This window comes from Hyaena hyaena, unplaced genomic scaffold (genome assembly GCF_003009895.1).
Source record: "Hyaena hyaena isolate Hyena2069 unplaced genomic scaffold, ASM300989v1 scaffold_48, whole genome shotgun sequence".
NCBI lineage: Eukaryota > Metazoa > Chordata > Mammalia > Carnivora > Hyaenidae > Hyaena > Hyaena hyaena.
The window spans coordinates 4686111-4705815 of NW_024080680.1; the positions used below are offsets into that span (position 1 = coordinate 4686111).

The 19705-nt window shown below is 41.0% G+C and overlaps 1 protein-coding gene across 13 annotated transcripts in view; it reads right to left on the reverse strand.

Moving 5' to 3' along the window:
* The window catches only part of MITF (melanocyte inducing transcription factor), a 224444-nt gene that overhangs the window by 133014 nt on the left and 71725 nt on the right, over window positions 1-19705 (reverse strand). The gene's annotated exons all lie outside the window — the stretch shown is intronic.

Here is a 19705-nt window from a genome sequence, read left to right on the forward strand (position 1 = left end):
GGGCGGGGGAAGGCAAGCAGCAAGAAACAAACAGGCCAATGACTACATGGTATAAATAGAGAAAAGAGTTACAAAGGTGAAAAACTGAGCAATGAGACAGAAATAAAGAGGGAAGTATATATTTAATTAGTAGGGTTGTTAAGGAAAGGCTTGTCTAGGAAGCTAACTCTGAAGGAAGGATCATGCTGAAGGAAATTAGAAACTTGATATAATGGTAGATCATCCTGCACAAGGCCTAGGACATGGCAGATGCTCAATAAATGCTTATTTCAATCCCTGGGAGAACCTGGATTTCCACCTCTCTTGCTTACGCTACACTGACCCTGGCCCTTCAGGGCCCAGAAAGATGGTAAGAAGAGGTACAAATTGACCACCAAAGTCTTCCTCCTTCAGAAGGTATGGAACCCACCTGTCTATAACATCATGAAAGACCCCAAGCCAGAACTTCCAAGTCCTCCCGAATGCCTGACCCACAGACACCGAGCCAGATAATAAAATGATAGTTATGTTTTCTAGTCACTGTATTTTAACAGGATTTGTTATACAGCAATAGTAACCACGTATCGACAAGAATGGGGAGCTCCCAGGGCTCTCAGACACTGCTGGTGGAAGTGTAAATCACAACAAGTGCTTTGGGAGACTGTCTGGCAGTACTTAAGAAATCTGAACGTCCATGTACCCCATGTACCACCTGGGCTTCCATGGCCATTGGCACCATCGCAATTCTGATTCTTACCAATTCCTATAATATATCCCTTTCTCCCTTCTCTACCGGTTTTGCAACACCCCCTCCACCACTATGCACACAGTCCCCAGGTTAATCTTCCTAAAACTTCCTTTCACCATACCATTCTACTGCTCAAAAAAAAAAAAAAAAAAAAAAATTTCATTATATATACTTAATAAACCTTTGCTGATTGATTGGTTGTAAGATTCAAATCTGGGGAGTTTTACTAACCTGTCACTGAGGTGAAAAAGAAAAAACAAATGACCCATTCATTCAGAGATTTACAGGGCAGCTCCTTGAAATGCCCTCCAAAAAAATAAAACCTTTGGCAGAAATCATGATTGTTGTTAAATACATGTGTGGAAATATGGCTCAAGGAACCATGCAAGGTTTCTACGGCTATCTCCTCAAAGAGAATGTTGCACAAGAGGCTGACTGCTGTATCATGGTGACAATCACCATCACAACACACAGCACAGAAAGAGTTTCAAAACTGAAAGATCTTCCACGGCTTGTCAAGGGAGTAAACATGGAAGAGGAAGGGGTAGAGAAGAGGTGGAGGTTGAGGTCAAGGAAGAGATGGAAAGAGAAAGGAAGACAACCCTTAATCTCCTCTACAATTTTCTCCTAATGCCCCCACTCTCTGATGACTGTCTGGAACTGTATCATTAGCAGTAGTAATAAAGGGTGGGAAAAAGCATAATAACTCTAACAAGTGCCATTTACTCTGTGTCTGCCACATGCTATACATTATGCTGAGCCATGACAGACTTGTATCTTCATCAGCATTACTGCAACCAATATTTATGTCAGCTCCTGTCTAATCTACTTAACAAGCCTCATCTCATTTCACCCAGGCAGCAACCTTGCAAGGTCATATATGTTATCACTCCCATTTTACAGATGAGGAAGCCAGGGGATAGAGAGGTCAGCTAAATTGCCTAAGGTACTGTCCATAAATGCTTAGAGAGTCTGGGGTCCAGTAATATGAAATAAACAGCAAAAATCAGCAAGACAAAGATGAAAGTACCTCATGGGAATATTTGAAACTTGGAAAGAAAATTAAAGAGATGCACTGAAAGCCACTTTATGGCAACATAAGAACTAAGATTCATGAAACCATAACGTACAGGATGGAGTGCACACAGGGGACTGAACTGGCCACACTTAAGCTTCATGTTGTACACTCTGAAGGGGAGAGTCAGATCCCATATTCATTCATGTATTCATCAAATATTTAATTAACACCTACTTTGTTTATTTCAATCCTTGGGAGAATCAAGACTTCCGCCTCTCTTGCTTACCCTACCCTACACTGGCCCTGCCCCGTTAGGGTGCAGAAAGATAATGAAGAGGGGGTATAAATTGACCACCAAAGTCTTCCTCCTCCAGAAGGTATGGATGGAAGCCACCGTCAGTCTACTATGTGCCAGACACTGTTCAACATGCTAAGGATACAGCAGTGAACAAAGAGGCAAAAATCCTGTAGAGTGTCCATGGACAATAAATTCAATCAACAACTAAGCCACAAAATATGTTAAAGGAGCACAAATGAAGCAAAGCAAGAAGCATCAAAAGAACCAAGTCAGGGCCAGGAAAGGGATGCAATTTTACATACAGTAGTCAAGGTAAGCCCAGAGGATGACATCTGGGCAAAGACTTAAAGGAGGTGAGGAGACAAATTCTGTGGATGGTTTGAGATGGTGCATTCCAGATGTGACTGTGCTGACACACTGGAGCAGCAGAGAGGAGGCCAGTCTAGCTACTGCAGATAAGACCAAGGGAGAAAATAAAATCATATTATTAATAAGGGCCAAACTACAAATAGCACTGGAGGCCGCTGTTCACCAATGATTCTTTAGCTTTGGGGGGTGGGGGGTGATAAATCACTTGCAGAAGCTGATGAAAGTTGGGACACTTATCCCAGAAAAGTACACGTACACATAATGGTGTCCTAACTTCAGAGAGCTAATGCCTCCCCAGTGCTACACCCTAGACTGCCAGGTTTGGAACATGGTCCTGCAAAATACCATAGTCCCTCCTAATGAACCAGAGAAATGCACTCAACTGAACTCTACATTTAATGGCATCCCAAAGGGGATAGCAATTCATTACAGTGAACACCAAGTTCCTCCAGTCTCTGAGGCTTTATTTGTTCCACTGTCCTCACCAACCTGGGGAGGCCACACTCAAGCATCAGTAGCCCTAGGGGAAGCCACCCATATCTGTCACGTGGGGACCCTTTGTCACCCATAGTGTTCAGACATAAAACCACATCAATAGTGATCTTAATATCCAAGGAGAGAAAAGTATGCATCAGAAGTGCATAAGTGGAACTGCATGGCACGTGGGACCCATCAGCCACCTCACAGTTCATATGTGTGATGCACATTTGTGCATGTATATACATGCATATTTATATACTTTAATATTTTCATATAAGCTGAGAGAGCAGGAACGTATATCTGTTTTGCAACTGCTGAACTCCCAATGCGTAGAACAGTACCTGGCACACAAGAAACGCTCAGTAAATAAAGGCTGAATGAATAAATAAATCCAAAGAATCACTTCTTTGCACAGTAGTCCAGGAAATAAGAGGAGCGAATGATACCATTAAATGGAAAGGACAGTTATGCTGTAAAGGTTAGGGAATATGGCTAAATTAAGGATTAGAAAATTTCCATGCAACATAAGCCACCCTAGTCCACGTCATATGGAATGTCGCATGAAACATTAGAACTTATACCACCTTTCTGCCACACTAATGCAGGTTTTTCACCAAAGCTTCTCACACCAATCATGTTACAAGTTTGTTTGTTTTCCCAAATCCATCACAGACCAAAACTTTTGTAAAAAGTAAAACAAAAATGAATTCTTGGACAAATGAAAAGAAAAAAGCAAAACACACACAAATACGCAAGCCCAAGTTTGTATCAGATTTAACAGACTGAAAATTACTCTGTTCAGTTGCTATAAACATCTCTAAACACTCTAAATTTCTGTTCTTATCTCACTGCAGACCAGCAACACACAGCTCATGAACTAGTCCAACTCATGCGTCATACTCAGAATAGATGAGTCTTAGATCATACACACACAAACACACACACACACGCACACACGCACACTGGAGTCCAGTATTCAATTCAGATGCAAATATTTTTGCTCTCCAGTTGATAATAAAAAAATAAAATTCTTCTATTAAAATTCTGTCTAATACTTATTTCAACTTTCAAGTCCATCCATGCTGTTCATAATTTCAGACTTCAAAAATATATTAATATATTGATTATGACTTCCTTCAAATAATCCCAAGGTTTAAAAAGAAATCAGGATCACATCATTTTATAACAGGTCTTGCAGTTAGTAAGATAATTATCGTAGGATTGGTTTTATGAACCTAAATACCATGGTGACTTTCATCCATTTCCAAAATGTAATCTTCATATATTTATCTTTGTTATTTATGTAACTGTACCTTTATAGAAACACACTTATTGTATAAATTAGTAGGATGAGGTTTTAAAAAATGCTATTAAAATGATCTTCCCTTGAACCACAGTGTTTTCCTTTACTTATTTAGGTTAGTTAACATTCTGTACTTGAAAATTATCCTATACAACCTAAAAAAATTATTAACTATAATTTATAAGTTAAACTAATATACAACTTTCTAAGAAAACAGGTGGCACTTTTTTTCCATTAAAATAGCTCCAGATTAATGAGGGATGCTAGTTAATCTTCTTAAATTATCGTTCATCTAAAAAAAAAAACCACAATCTTTGAAATTATATAAACACAATCCTGAAAGCTCTAATCATTCACAAAGCTTTCCTAAGTTGAAATGAGTTCATGATTTTCCTCAAAGGCCAACTAAACATGCATTCTGGAGAAGAGTATGCTTGAAGGTGTGCCAGTAGTCCATATGGACTGACTGACTTGTTACCTAGTAATCATGCAAGTAATCCTAGTTTTAAGTCAACTGTAAATAAACATGAGAATATTCCTTTTTTTAATGGTTTTATTTATTTTTGAGAGACAAACAGAGTGCAAACTGGGGAGGGGCAGAGAGAGAGAGGGAGACACAGAATCAGAAGCAGACTCCAGGCTCTGAGCTGTTAGCACAGAGCCTGAAACGGGACTCGAACTTGTGACCCATGAGATTAGGTGGGCCGAGGTCAGATGCTCAACCGAGTAAGCCACCCAAGCACTCCAAAACTGAGGATATTCTTGACTGTATTTGTAACATGAATTTTCTAGAAGTAGGACTCAAGACCATGGACTTCAAGCTTCATCGAGCTTCTATTACATCATCTGGCAGAAGCAGTAGATATTTACTGAATCCAAGAGTGAAATTGCAATTCCTCCTTTTTTACAGGTTGCTGAGGTCATTGACGCTCAGGCAGACTTTTGTAAGAAAACTGTAAGTCACCGGGGCACCTGGACCACTGACTTGCGGCCTACATCTTCTGTACTTCTGTACGTCTTGGGCATTGCCTGTTTGCTGGTATGGAAGTACATAAACTGATGCGAAGGCTCCCCACCAAAAAAGAATAAAGCTGTTTAATAAAGCTAACAATGGAAAAGTATTAGGAGCTATATCCCAGAGACCCTATCTACTAAGGCAACGAAATATTTAACACCTGACTCTGCTGCCCCTTCTTGCCAAGTCCCTTCCTACTGACTGCTCCTTCCAGGAGGAGGATATTTCCCTCCGAGGAGCGCCACGCTCAGCCACTGACGTGTTATGGCCAATGAGACGTGCATACAAGTGCCATGTGCCACTTCCCAGGGGAAGTTCTAAGAGCCAGCATGTGATTCCACCATTTCCCTTTTCCTTCTTTTGGAGACAAACATGTTCTAAATAGGTGCTCCTCTTTACGTCTTAGTTTGAGAAAGGAAGGGACACCGAGCACAGCCACTGCCAAGCTGAGATTGTTTTTAAGTCCCTAAAATGTTGCAGTCCTTTGTCAATGCAGCAAAACTTGGCCCCTGCTGACTGACACAATGACCTTCTCCTGGTGTGTATCCATGTCTTTAAGAGAAAAGCCCATACACAATGTTTGTTGAAGACTTAACGGTGAAGCTGAGTTTTCTTGAGTTCTTACTATAGGCGCAACTGAGAGTAGCAGAACTGGAAAAGGTCCGTCCAATCAACCACAGGTAGCACAGCTGAATTCCAGAGAGAGGCTGAAGAGGAGCAATACTGGCATTCATAGGCTGGTGCAAGGTGAGGAGGAGGTGAGCCAAGAGAATGGCAATAAGGAAGGACACCAACAAAACGAAAAGACATGGGCCTATTTACTCAGTTGTCTACCTCTATTTACAGACCATGAATTCCAATAAAGGAGGACCCTGCTTAGTGGAATATATTCAAAAGTGTAACATGCAGTGATGGCACAGGAAATGTTTTTGATGGTAAAGAACAAACTCTCAAAATACTGCTATATAAACTCAAGGACTTAGCATCTTTGAACAAGGTAAAATAAAAGAAAGTGAGCTGATTAAATGCAAAATGAGAAAAAAAACATAAGCAAATAGCACTATAATGGTGAACCTATATGGCAAAAACTGAGAAGATAACTTAGGAATGAGTGAAGCCTGGTAAAAATTCTGTTCTTCCATCTCTGTCCCTATACCTGAATTATGACAGGCAGGTAACAAGTGTGAATGGAGGAAGAGAGAGGGAAGATAAAGAAATGCAATCAAAGCCTGGGCAAGCTCTGAGAAGAGAGAGAGAAGAAAAACACTACGCAAAGGCAACAGAATACAAAGAGTAAATTACATAGATGCTTTGCTATAATTTACAATAGTTTAATTTAAAAAAATAATAGGAACTTTCATTCTGTGAGTACTTATTTTATGTCAAGCACCATGAAGAGCATTCATCATTTTATCCATTTCTTTCCAAATCATGCAAGACTGGAATTCATATGCCCATTACAAATGAGGAGACATGCTCAAGAAGGTAAAAAACAAAACAAAACGAAACAAAAAAAAAACTTTCCAAGATCACACACAATTAATGGTTTGTTCAATTCCAAGCTTGTGCCCTTACCCTCACACTTGGCAGTCTTCTAATACCCAAAGAATTAAAAAATAGTAGCAACAATGACAAATGTTCCTAACTGCACTCTTTGCTAATGTCCCAAACTAGAAAATGCCCATCAAAAGTAGAGTGGATAAATAAGTCCCAACAGATTCATACAAACACTATATAGCACTAAAAATGACTGAATACAACCAACCACAACAACATAGATGAATTTCACAAACATAACCATGATTAATAAAGGCCAGGCACAGGTGAGTAGCTACTGTCGGACTATATGATATTCCATTTCTAAAAAGTACAAACCAGGCAGCATTAGCCAATGCTGTTAAGAGCCAGGATGGTAGCCACCCTTGGGAGAGTTAGCGACCAAAGGGCACAAGAAGGGGATACCAGCGGGACGAGGTAACATTCTGTTAAGTAGACTGAAAGCTGTAAACAGGAGGCCAACTTATAAAAAAAATTCATCATGCTATACACTTATAGTGCATAGTTATAGTAACATAACTATACTATATATAGTTATATATATAGTATATATAACACATATACTATATGTGTTACTTATAGTAAGTGCACTTTTCTCTACATATGTTACACTTCAATAAAATATTTTTTTGTTTTTTGGTAATTCTTTTTTGAGAAAGAGAGAGAGAGAAACAGTATGAGTGGGGGAGGGGCAAAAAGAGAGGGAGACACAGAATCTGAAGCAGGCTCCAGGCTCTGAGCTGTGAGCTGGACGCAAGGCTTGAACCCATAAACTGCGAGATCATGACCCGAGTTGAAGTAGGACTTAACCAAATAAGCCACCCAGGTGCCCCAATAAAATATTTTTTAATTAAAAAAACGATTCACTAACTCAAGACACTTTCTAGTTTGTCCTTTTAATGTATTTAGACGCAAATATTCTTTAATAGAGTGCATACTATATTTTCTCAAGTTTTATAAATCTTAAGTAGGAAGAAAAAATACAACATTAGAGATTTAAAAGGTAATGGATGGGCGTCGGCGGAAAAAACAGCTGACCAGTGATCAAAAAATCTGTCTTAGGATATTCTTTTATTCTCTAACCAGGTGCATACTCTAGAGCAAGGCATTCAGCCTCACCTGTGGTCGGTTTCCCCATTATAAAACTGAAGGGATCTGACCAGATAATCTTCAAGTCACCTCATTCTGGTCTTTTCTTTTTTTCTGAGTCCTACACTTGCCATTATCACATTGCTGCAGCATTCACACAGAAAAGGGGAACAAGAGAGCAACCGCTTACAAGCTTATCACATGATTCTAGGGTAGAAGGAAACAAACTTGACATGTACCTCTATCTAATCAACACTGGATTATCAATGTAGAGATTAAGCTCTGCAGACAATCCCCAAAAACAGAATTACCACTCCCCAACCAGGCCCTATCAGCAGCCTTGTCCTTTTTTTTTTCTTTTTTTAATCTTAAAGTAACGACTTTTTTTTTTAACATGTATTTATTTTGAGAGAGAAGGAGAGAGACAAAGAGAGGTTGAAAGGGAGAGACAGTGTCGAGCAGGCTGCACACTGGAGCCCAACGCGGGGCTTCAACTCATGAACTGCAAGATCATGACCTGAGCCAAAACCAACAGTTGGGCACTTAAACCAGTTAAGCCACCCAGGCGCCCCTTAATTTACTTATTTTTTTAAGTTTATTTATTTTGAGAGAGAGAGTTTGTTCACGTATTCTAAAGCTCCCATGAAAAACAGAATGGCCAATTTATCAGACAACATCTTTTGTGGGTTATTTTATTCTAGGATCATGAGAACCACTAACTTCCTTCCGTACTATAGATAATAGCAAATTTCCAGAATTTTGTAAGATTTGCTCATTTGATCAAAAGAATGCAGAGAAATATACAGTGGCGTATGCACTCTTATTTCATGCTCCTTTGTACAAATCCATTAGGCTCTCTTACCTACTAGTTTCTTGCAATGCAAGCACAAAACCTAACACTACTGATGGGACCCTGTATTAGACAGGGTCCAAGCAGGAGAGAGAAATGACACAGTAATTTACACAGGGAAAGTGTAATGTACAGAATTACTGGCTATAACAAGGAATTGACTAATAGGAATAGAATGCTTAAGAATATAAGAATGGCAGATACAAGGAGCAGCCATACCTCTAGGGCTGAGGCTCAAGGCCCAAGGGCGAGCCTTCTTCCCCAGGGCTGAGATCCAGGCCCACTGTGCTCACAGCATAGCGGGAAATTCACTGTGGTGTTGCATGTGTGGAACTCACTGGTGTCCATCCTCCAGGGTGCAGGAAAAGCTGCTCCCCGGCGAGGTGGCTCACCAGAGGCACACTAGTCCAAAACTGCCCAAGTAGGGATGCCAGGGGAAGCGGCCGGCTACTCGACACAGCTCTGGCCACCAAGCACAATGCCTGGAGCTGGGGAAGTACTGCGCCGCAGGGGCTGGGGGACAGTAGAGGCACACGCACTGCCAGAAACAAGCACTAGAGTTGTCGCTCATGCTGCAATAAGCAGGGGCTGGAAAAGCCAGGAAGGAAAACTCCTTCCTCCTACAGTGTCTCTCCAGAACGCTCTCCTAACAAGTGCTCCACATCATACCAGGTGGAAGAATGTTCACAGTCCATTATCTATTGTCACCCAACAGGCAGTGGAGGCTGAACCTGGACCTGAGAGACAATATGCTGATAACCAGCACAGACCCCACAGCAAGCCGTTACAGTAAGTTCTTTTTTTTTTTTTTTAATTTATTTTTAGGAGAGAGAGACAGCATGAGCAGGGGAGGGTCAGAGAGAGAGGGAGTCACAGACTGAAACAGGCTCCAGGCTCTGAGCTGGCAGTCAGCACAGAGCCCGACGCGGGGCTCGAACCCACGAACCGTGAGATCATGACCCAAGCGAAAGTCGGACGCTTAACCGACCAAGCCACCCAGGCGCCCCCATTACAGTAAGTTCTAATACGCCAATAACCTGCAGGCCTGCCACAGATGTTCACTTAATCCTGTGAGCACTATCCCAGCTACAGATGACACAGCTGATGTACAGGGAGGAAAATCTCATGTCAAGAGGCAAATAAGTCTGACAGCAGCACAGAGAACAGCACTCCTTCTGGGTCAGGTGCCGGGTGTTGGCTTCCTGGGATACATCTAAACTGTCCCCTCCTTACTGTATTCTGAGTTGTACTAAGTCACTGCGTAGACAGTCCTCAGCCTGGCACCGACACTGATAATACCAGTCTTCTAACAAAAGATGACAGACTTTGAACAACAAATCGCTCGCTGAGCCATAAATAATGTTGCTCATATTTTGACTTTTGTTTAGCCATTTACATGAATGTGGTCACTGTTTTGTAACAAGATAATTTCAGGCCTGTGTATGTGGCAGCCATGGCCTTTCATCCAAGCTCTAGTCATTCTGCAACCAAAAATGCAGGCTAAAGGGCATATTTTAAACCAAAGAAGAAATCACACTCAACTACTCATATGCTCAGGAGAGTGGGATTAATGATCAGGTAGAGTCACAAAGGATTCCAATAATAACTGGAATGACCCAAAATGATGGGAACACACATTTACCAAAACTCACTTTGGCAAAAAATCACAGATGCAGGAAGGGGTGGGGGGGAAGCCTAGTATTTCTAAAGTTCAAAACCCAACTGTATGCTACACATAAGCAGCAAACCTGGGGTAGAAGGACACAGAAAAACTGACTGAAAAACAGAAAGGATGGAAATAAATAGAGCTTGTGAGCACACAGCTAAAGGCTTGATTATGCCCAGGCTGAATAATGAACTTCAGTTGGGGCCCAAAAGCGACTTTGGGAAAGAACTGTGACAGAAAATAAGGAAATCACAGGGAAAAGCAAATAAGTGTTTCTTGTGTTTCTGTGTGGGTGTGTGGGGGGTGAATTCAAAATCCGGGAAATAACTTAGTCACCACTTCACAGCACAGTCCACAGAAGGAATAACAGAGGCCGAGACGCACAGAACTGCCTCTGGGACTTTTCTCTATCTCACATTTGGCTGATTTGCATTCCCAGGACTTCATTTTCAGCTTCTTATTTCCACCAGATCTGGTCAGGTTTGGTCTCCCCCCACCCCCCACGCCCCCCTCCACAGGAAGGTAGTAAAGCTCTTTTCTTAACTTTATTTCCCCAATATCCAGAACAATGCTAGAAACAGAACAAATACTCATGAAATTTTTGTTGGGTGAATTACAAAAGAAAACCAAGAAAGGAACTTTTCATTCAACTATATACCTAATATCAGGTGTCCCAGCAGCCAGCACATTCTAAACCAAGGGTCAGCAAAGTATTTAGGCAAAGGGCCAAGTAATGCTTTTGGCTTCGTGGGCCACATATGGGCTCTACTGCACGTTTCTTGTCTTGTTTAGCTTTAAGTGGTTGAAAACAACTATGAATTATAAAACCATATTTAGTTCTATGGCTATATATGGATCAGGTGGCAAGCTGGGTGCCAATTATGGCTAATTCCTACTGTACACTATCATATATAAACTCAATACACACACACACACACACACACACACACACACACACAGAGTCAAGAAAAGCTGGCTTCTACTTTTGTCTTCATGGATAGATTTTTTTTTTCCTATTCTAAGGGGGGATTTCAGGATCTAAAATTAGCTTCGACGATGATCTTCTTAAGTTTTGCTTTAATTTTTTCCGCCTAAATCTAAACGGATGCTATCGAAGGAAAAAACGAGATGCAGGGTCCTGAACCCGGAAAATGCGCAGCGAGCAGGTGGCAGGATTGCACCCAAGAAGCTGCCGCAGATGCAAGCTTATGCAGGGACTGCACCATCTCTCATGGTTTCCAATTAGAGTTTAGGTTTCAGTAGCCTCATTAGTTTTTCAGGCTTTATGACTCAAGCTTAGGGGTGGGGGAGAGGGCAGCGACCCACAAAACAAAGACTTCAATGTCTCCAGAAGCTGAGAAAACTCCAGCATTGTCAGGGCAGATACTATTTATAACCCGTGTAATGTGTACGCTCCTGAATGCATTTTCTATGGAGAATATCTGACCTACACTTCTGAATTCCTGGCTTTGGCGGCGGTGAAGAAGTCAAGCAACTCAGAGTCTGACGACTGAAGGGGGGTGGAGGGGGGGTTGGGGGGAGAACTCCTTGCAATTGTTATTTTCTGACATCCGGCATCATGTGACAGAATTAAAAGGTTCCTGTTTTTGACTCACCTTTGACAAGACTCACTGCTACGAGTTTGAAGCTTAAGTTACTGGAAAAATGTAGGGTCGGAAAATCTCTTACAACTAGGCTGATAGAAAAAAAAAGTTGTGGAAAACTCCATTTAACTTTTTTCCAGAAACACACACACACACACACACACACACACAAGAATCAATGCCAAGCAATGTTACTGAATGTATAGATACGTGGCCTATAATCATGCACATATCCTATGGATATGTTTACACTTTTCTCTTTTACGCAAGAGTGGGGTTCTCCAGGAAGGTATCTTGACATGACGCTGCACTCATTGCAGGACTCTGCAAGCTTTGCTCATTGCCTCCATTCCATTCATGGATCCCAACCAAATTAATTTTCTCCTGTGCCAATTCTATCACATCCCCTGGGTTTACAAAGAAGTTTTACCAGGCCATCAGAACCCAAGAGGGACTGAACATTTTTGTTCTGGAAGAAACTTAAAATAGAGCTTAAAAATAAAACAATGAGAATGAATTTTTAGCTCTGCAGAGCTCTTAGTTTCTAGAAATTTCTTTTACAACTAAATACACACACACGCACGCACTCACACACACACACACCTCCTACTCTTGCTTGTATCGCTACATTTAACCTTCCTATTACTAAGAAACTAACTTAGAAATTCCAAGGGTTTCATTCGGTATTTGACCTGACATATTTCATAATAAACAGTCACATCAAAGTGTGAGTTAGACAAAGTTTATAAGGATATCCGTGCTATAGACACTCCCTCAAATGGCAACACCAAATAGAAATATAAACTGAGTCACATATATAAGTTTAAATTTTCTTGTAACCACTTCTAAGAAGAAAAACAAAATAAAACAGGTGAAATTAATTCTATCTTACTTAACCTAGTGTGCCCAACATACTATTTCAACAGTAACCAAAAGTAAAAACTGGTAACTGGATATTTTACATTTTTTTTTCTATATTAAAGCTATGAAATCTGATGTACAGGTTACACTCACAGGGCATCACAATTTGGACTCGTCACATTTAAACGCTCAATAGCCATATGTGGCTGGTGCTACCATATTGGATGACAAAGCTCTAAAGGCTTCTTGTAAGTTTCTTTTGAGTTTGCTCTTCCAACTCAGTTGCAATGACACGGCTATCATCAAGAGAAGATATTCTGAGAAGTGTTTCAACTTCTTGGACAAGTTCACACTTGGGCTTCACTCTCTGGCACGTCCACGCTTGGGGCCATCTGTTATAATGGAACAATGCCCACCCGAAAGAAGTTACCAGCTTCCAAAACCAGACATGCAACGACGGCAAGAAGATTCTCCTAGCTTAAGCAGTTTCAAATTCTGAACTTCTGAACTTCATTTTTCCCAGGTGCTGCATCTGGACATTTTAGTAGGGCTTAAATTAGTTCCATTTTTGAGATACTGTCTTTGAAAGAGAAAAAAAAATCCAAGGCTGAACTTTTTTTAGGATGGGCCTTTGAGGAAGAAGGTTACAGGAAACACAAGCTAACACTGGAAGAGACACTGCACCGTTTATATGGCATTTTTAAAAAAAACAAATCGTGACTTAAAAAGTCTTTGGTATGAACCTTTATTCCTATCCCACCTTCAGCTGAAAAACTACAGCTGCTTTTCTTAAGCCACTATAATGTTCTGATACACAAACGACTATTTCTTTTTTCTTCTTGAAGGTGAATCTTCTTATTGAAATTTCAACCTATTAATCAGATAGGATTAAAGAGAAGTGGAGCTGAGAATTGCTGCTTTTTATTAGAAATACTCATCCTCCTTTGATATTTTTCCATACCATGTGCTACTTGTAAGAAACGTTCTAATTAATTTATTTGAAGAAAATTAGCCTATTAATGGATTCTAACAGCACTTCTCTTACGAGTACATACTTACTTCTCCGACTTTAAAATGTACCTCTGACCCCAAATCCTTTTATGTTTTATGAAAATATTCATAAAAATATTCATAAATGTTTCATTTAAATCCAGTACTTTCTATTAAAAATTATGAAATAGCTAATGAGAATATGTTAACTCAAAAGCCCAAACTGTACTTTATTCATGTATTCATTTGATATATATTTATCTACTGCCTAACTTATACTAGACACCAGACAGGTGCTACAGAGGTGCTGGGGAAACGGAGGCAAATATAGTCTCTGCTTGGTGAGGCTCCAAATTGAAACTGAGAATATGGCCAAGTAAACAATATCGGTAAGGATATGACCATTAATATGGGGGATCTGTATGTACAGTGTAAATGCATGAATGGATGGATAGACAGACAGCGATAATGAAGCTAAGATCTAATGGATGTACAACCCGGAAAACTGAGGGAGGGGAACGGAGTTCCAGATAAAGGGAGAAATCAATCGATATGCCGGGAACGTATGCCAAGGAATGAACAAGAAACCCGAGAGGAAATGAAAGAAGAAAAAGAGAGTAAGTCGAACATGGCTGGATGACAAAAAGAAAAAAGAGAGGCTAGTGGGGCGGGGGTGGGGCGGGGCTGGGCGGGGGTGGGGCTTCACAGGTGCCCTGCTTCTACTGTGTTCTGCCTCACTCTGGTCTTACCGCCATGTAGTGTCCCTGCTACAGGCAGCGGGTGGCCCTTCACCCCTGCGTCCTCTCCCTTTCTGTCCTCTCCTGCTGACAACTGGTGCTCCAGGCCCCACCCTCATCCCCACCTCCCTGAGCTGGGTCTCTGACTTCTTTCCCCAGGGCCAAGCCTCAGAGGGTGGGAGGAAAGGACCTTCTCTGAGAAGGAGCCCCCGGGCCCCGTGTGTCACGTCTAGTGAGGGGTGCTGGGGTGGAGCCCCTCCGTCCCGTGCAGCCTGTGCCCTCCCATCTGCACCGTGAGGCTGCGTGGCCTGTGGTGTGACTAGTGTGCATGCCGCGATCCAGGGTCAGCAAGCACTCCCGGCCCTCACAGGAAGGTGGGGGTGTGTCCAGCTTCTCTGCTTCCGAGCTGCCATCTCACCCAGTGCCCTGAGAAGACGGAATGGAACACTGGGATAGAACACTGAAAATAAAACGTCTTTCAACAAGGGGGGTGGGGGGAAAGGAGGACTTTGTCCTCCTGGATTAAAGCCATCCTGGATTTAAGATTTGAAAGGGTCAGAGGAAGGCAAGATGAGGCACAGAACACAATCTGGCCTGGGAAAAAGTTCCTACGGTGTGGATCCCCAAAACCCAAACTTAGGTAGACCGCGCACCAAGTTTCACAGCTACTGCAGATACATACACGGGAGGTGAGGTGTTCTTGACCTCTGGTTTAACTTTGTACTGTGAAGTCATCCCAGGGTAAAACAGAAAGCAGAATGTTTTCATCACATCCATGCAAACGTCCCAAAAAGTCTTGATAAAACATGAACAAAGGTACTGACGCAAAGAGTTTTAGTTCCAACTTGAACACTAAAGTTATTATATTTCTTTTATTTTTTGAATATTATATACTTCTATTTATCTGTTTATGTATCTCAAGCACACACAGAATTTAACAAACACCCACATAAGTACCACCCAGGTCTTAAGATGCTACTCTGAATATCTGATTCCATTTTTTTTTTTTTTTCAGAAATAAAGCATCATGGATTCAATTTAAGACCTTCTTGCATTCTTGCCAGCTCTTTCTCCCATCCATTCTCTCCTCACGAAGAAATTGCCTTCCTGAAGCTGATTTTTTTTTCCAAACCACGTTTTTCATGCACACATATACACACTTTCATTAAGACTATATGGTAATATTCTATATAAATTTTAAGTACAACTTATCCTACCCATCATACTGCAACCTATTTGTTTCATTCAATACTTTTTTAAACATATACATCAGGGGCCGCCTAGGTGACTCAGCCGGTTGAGGGTCAGACTTCGGCTCACGTCATGATCTCACACTTCATAAATTCAAGCCCTGCATTGGGCTCTGTGCTAACAGCTCAGAGGCTGGATCTTTCTTCAGATTCTGCATCTCCCTCTCTTTCTCTCTGCCTCACCCACACTTGCACATTGTCTCTTTCTGTCTCTCAAAAATGAATAAACGTTTAAAACAATTTTATTAAGCATATGCATCAGGACTATGTGAGAGGCTAACACAGGTGTTTTTTTTTAACTATAGAACATTTCAGGTGTACACCCCCCCCCAAAAAATGAAGACGAATATAAGTACACCCATCACAGAGCTTAGCTTAAGAAATCAAACATTAAAGATATAATCAAGTTGATTTTTAAAGACATTCTGCACACACTGTTCAGGAGTTGTGTTCCCTTAAAGGCTCTATGAGTAGTTTCAAAACAAAGATCAACTCTTCTGGCAACCATGCCTAGAAGTCCTCGGTGAATTTTTGTGTAACTTCTCTGACAGTTCTGCACGCAGAGAAAAGGAACATGTATGGTCTCCTTGATCCTATCCCACTTTGGTGACAATTAACAGTCACAGATTTGCAGCACCTTGACTTTCAAACATTAAGAATAGCATTTTTAGGGGGCACCTTGGTGCTCCATTGATTAGGCATCTGACTTCAGCTCAGGTCATGATCTCGCAGTTCGTGGTTTCAAGCCCTGCATTGGGCTCTGTGCTGACAGCCCGGAGCCTGGAGCCTGCTTCAGATTCTGTGTCTCCTTCTCTCTCTGCCCCTCTCCTGTTCACATTCTGTCTCTCTCAAAAATAATTAATAAAAAAATTTTTTTAATTGGAAAAAAGAATTTTTTTCCAATTTTAGCATTTTTTCCGTGTAATATCCTCACTTTAGGTACAAATACAGCCAAATACCACTAAAGTACATATCACTATCATGATCATCATCATCAAAAATGAGCTCTAATATGTGACAGGAGCTAGACTAAGCAATTTACTTGCACTTTCACAAATAATGCTCATAAAACTCCATGAAGACAGATGAAGTAAGTTAGTCAGACAGACATTAACAAAATGCCGCATCTCAAGAGATGGTAATGCCAGCGTGTTAATTTGCACTATGTATGTCTGATTCTCAAGCTCTGCTCTTAACCTTTACATAAAAACTATCTTGCGGGAAAACAATTTCCACTCCTAGAAACGCAGAGTAGCGCATGATACCAGACGATCACTCCTGCTGTAATTAACTAGAAAAAAATTAATTAGACAAAATATATGAAACAACACTCTTCAGTCATTAAAACAACAGGCATGTCATGACCGTGGTTTCTGAAGGAAGAGAAACAAATGAAATAAGCATTATGACCGACTCAGCTTTCCACCTAGAAGTACTTTCCAGAGTGTGAAGCAGAGAGGGGCTACCTGAGCGCAATACGGGACTCTCAGCAAGTTGAGAGGAAAAGGGCTGGAAAAAAGGAGAATGAGGAGGTTGGGATAGAGGCCAGAGTGCGAGAAAGAAAGCAACGATGCAAGGAAAAAAAAAAAAAAAGATTTAAAAATTTTCACAGGAGCCTGCTGAGTCTTAGGTAAACAGCAAGATGTATATGCAGAGGGTGAGACGCTCAAGGCTGAGCAAAGAACAAGCGTCAGAGAAAGAACGACCAGCAGTAAAATGCATCTACTGGGAAGCTATTAAGCCGAACAACGTTCAGAGCCCACGAAGGTCTGGGAGACATTCACAGTCCCACCTGCCACGGCACAGAGACTTCATAAAACGCCTGCAGCATTCAACAGAGGCTCCAGAAAGTCCGTGACTTGGGAGTAAGGAGAAACTAGGCCTACAATAAGGCTACTCTGGTTTTAATCTCACAAAAATTAAAAACAATCTTTAAAAAAAAATCAAGCTGATCCAGGGTAAATTAACTGACCTCCCGGAACAAAACTCAACACGCAACAAAATCCAGAGACACAGAGCCATGACATTCACAATGACTGGCAATAAAATACTGCTAGACATGTGGGCAGTCAGGACTGAATTCAGCAGGCCCGGGTTGCTCAAACCTGCACATTCCAAGGAAAAGTCTGTCTTCAGGACTGGCCTTCGTTGGCTCTGAGGAGATAACCTCTGAGCCCCTGGAATATTGTGCTTGATCACAGCATTTTTGTATGCCTGAGGCCATGGGCCACGCTGTACCGGTTTACCTGAAAAGTTTATCCTAGGAAAGTTTTCCTAACAATGTGATTCAGGGTGAAGGTCTGTCTTTGCAGAATTTTATCTATAAATCCTTCAGTGTTTTTGCATTTTGTTCATAACGCCGATCAAAAACACTGACAATAACAACGAAAAAAAATCACAGGACAAAGGCACCCTCGGAAAACTACTGGTTGTCCCCTGAACTTAATACTACAAACTTCAATCAATTGTCAGTAACTTTTAAAAAAGAACGGCACTGCATTCATACTTGACTGGAAATAACAAACTTCACGCCTTTTAAAGAAATCTTAAATGTCTGGCAGCTAGGTAACTCCATAAAAGTGGTAGACAAGTAACAAAAATTTTTGTTTGTCTACAAACAAATTTCATTGTGTTTCATTTCAACGTGGAACTATGAGCAGCATTTGCTGAACTTCCTTTTCCACTAAAGTAATAGAAAACAATTTGAAATGTGTGGAAAATGGCCTAGATCTTTCCAGCAGTAATATCTCTCGAAACTCCTATACTTTTGCCTCTTACATCACCTGAATGTGTAAATGGCTCTGAGTGAGGGAATGATGTGAATGCCCAACTATACCGGGAAATGTAACAGCACATCCAAAAGGGAAAATGATTCCACTTGGTGTAACTAAGTGCATAAATGATTGGAAAGATTTTGAACACACTCTACCTACTGACTGATCCAATCTCCCTTTTTATTTTACCTTACCTGTCTTAGTTACCCGAGTATGCCAATGAAAAGTTACCTTCCAGAATAATGCAGAAGGATGCGAAAATCTTGTCTGAGTCAGGCTTGCCGGTGTCCAAATACTAAGCATGTTCAATGAGGGCCAATTTCCCTCAGTCCTGAACTCTTGACACCCTTACTATTCCAATTATAAACCTTTCCCATTGTCTGCCCAACCCACTGAGTGGGAGACAACAAAATGATTTTACAATGTGCCAGCTGAGGACAAGAAGGAAACCAACCAACTACATCGTTTGCATGCATGACCCAATTCCTGCTCTTCACTGAACCCGAAGAAAAATAATAACTTTATCACTAACTCGTAACAAAAAAAACTCCATTATCCATATCTGCAGCAGAACTTCATGGGGGGAAAAATGAACTATACCTAAAAATGTATATTAAAAAGAATCCAAGAAACAATTTAGGTAGCAAATAATTAGAAGCTCTAAGAAGGAAATAACCATTGGGAGGAAAATCAAGCTCTGGAAATTAGAAACGAACAGAAGTAAAGAAGTATTCCGTTTAGAGTTAAATTAACACTTAAAAACTTGCTCCTTTAAGCATATTTCATAACTTAGCGTCTGTTTTCTACTATGTCCATCACCGAAAGCAAACATCTCAAAACACATTCTCCGAATACCTGTTAACAAGGCAGTCCCCTCTCTGGCATGCCCCTTTACCTTTTCAAAGCGTTTCTCTAACGGTATCCAATAGTTCACTACACCATCCCTAGGAGATTATACCGTTCCATTTCAGACAAACCTGGGAGTGTCAAGCACCTTGGATAAGGTCACTGCGCTATTCTGGGACAGAGCTGAGACTATAACTTACTATCCTCATTCTTTCCACAACAGTGCACGATTTTGCTTATTCTCCTTACCCCGTTTTCTATTTTTATTATT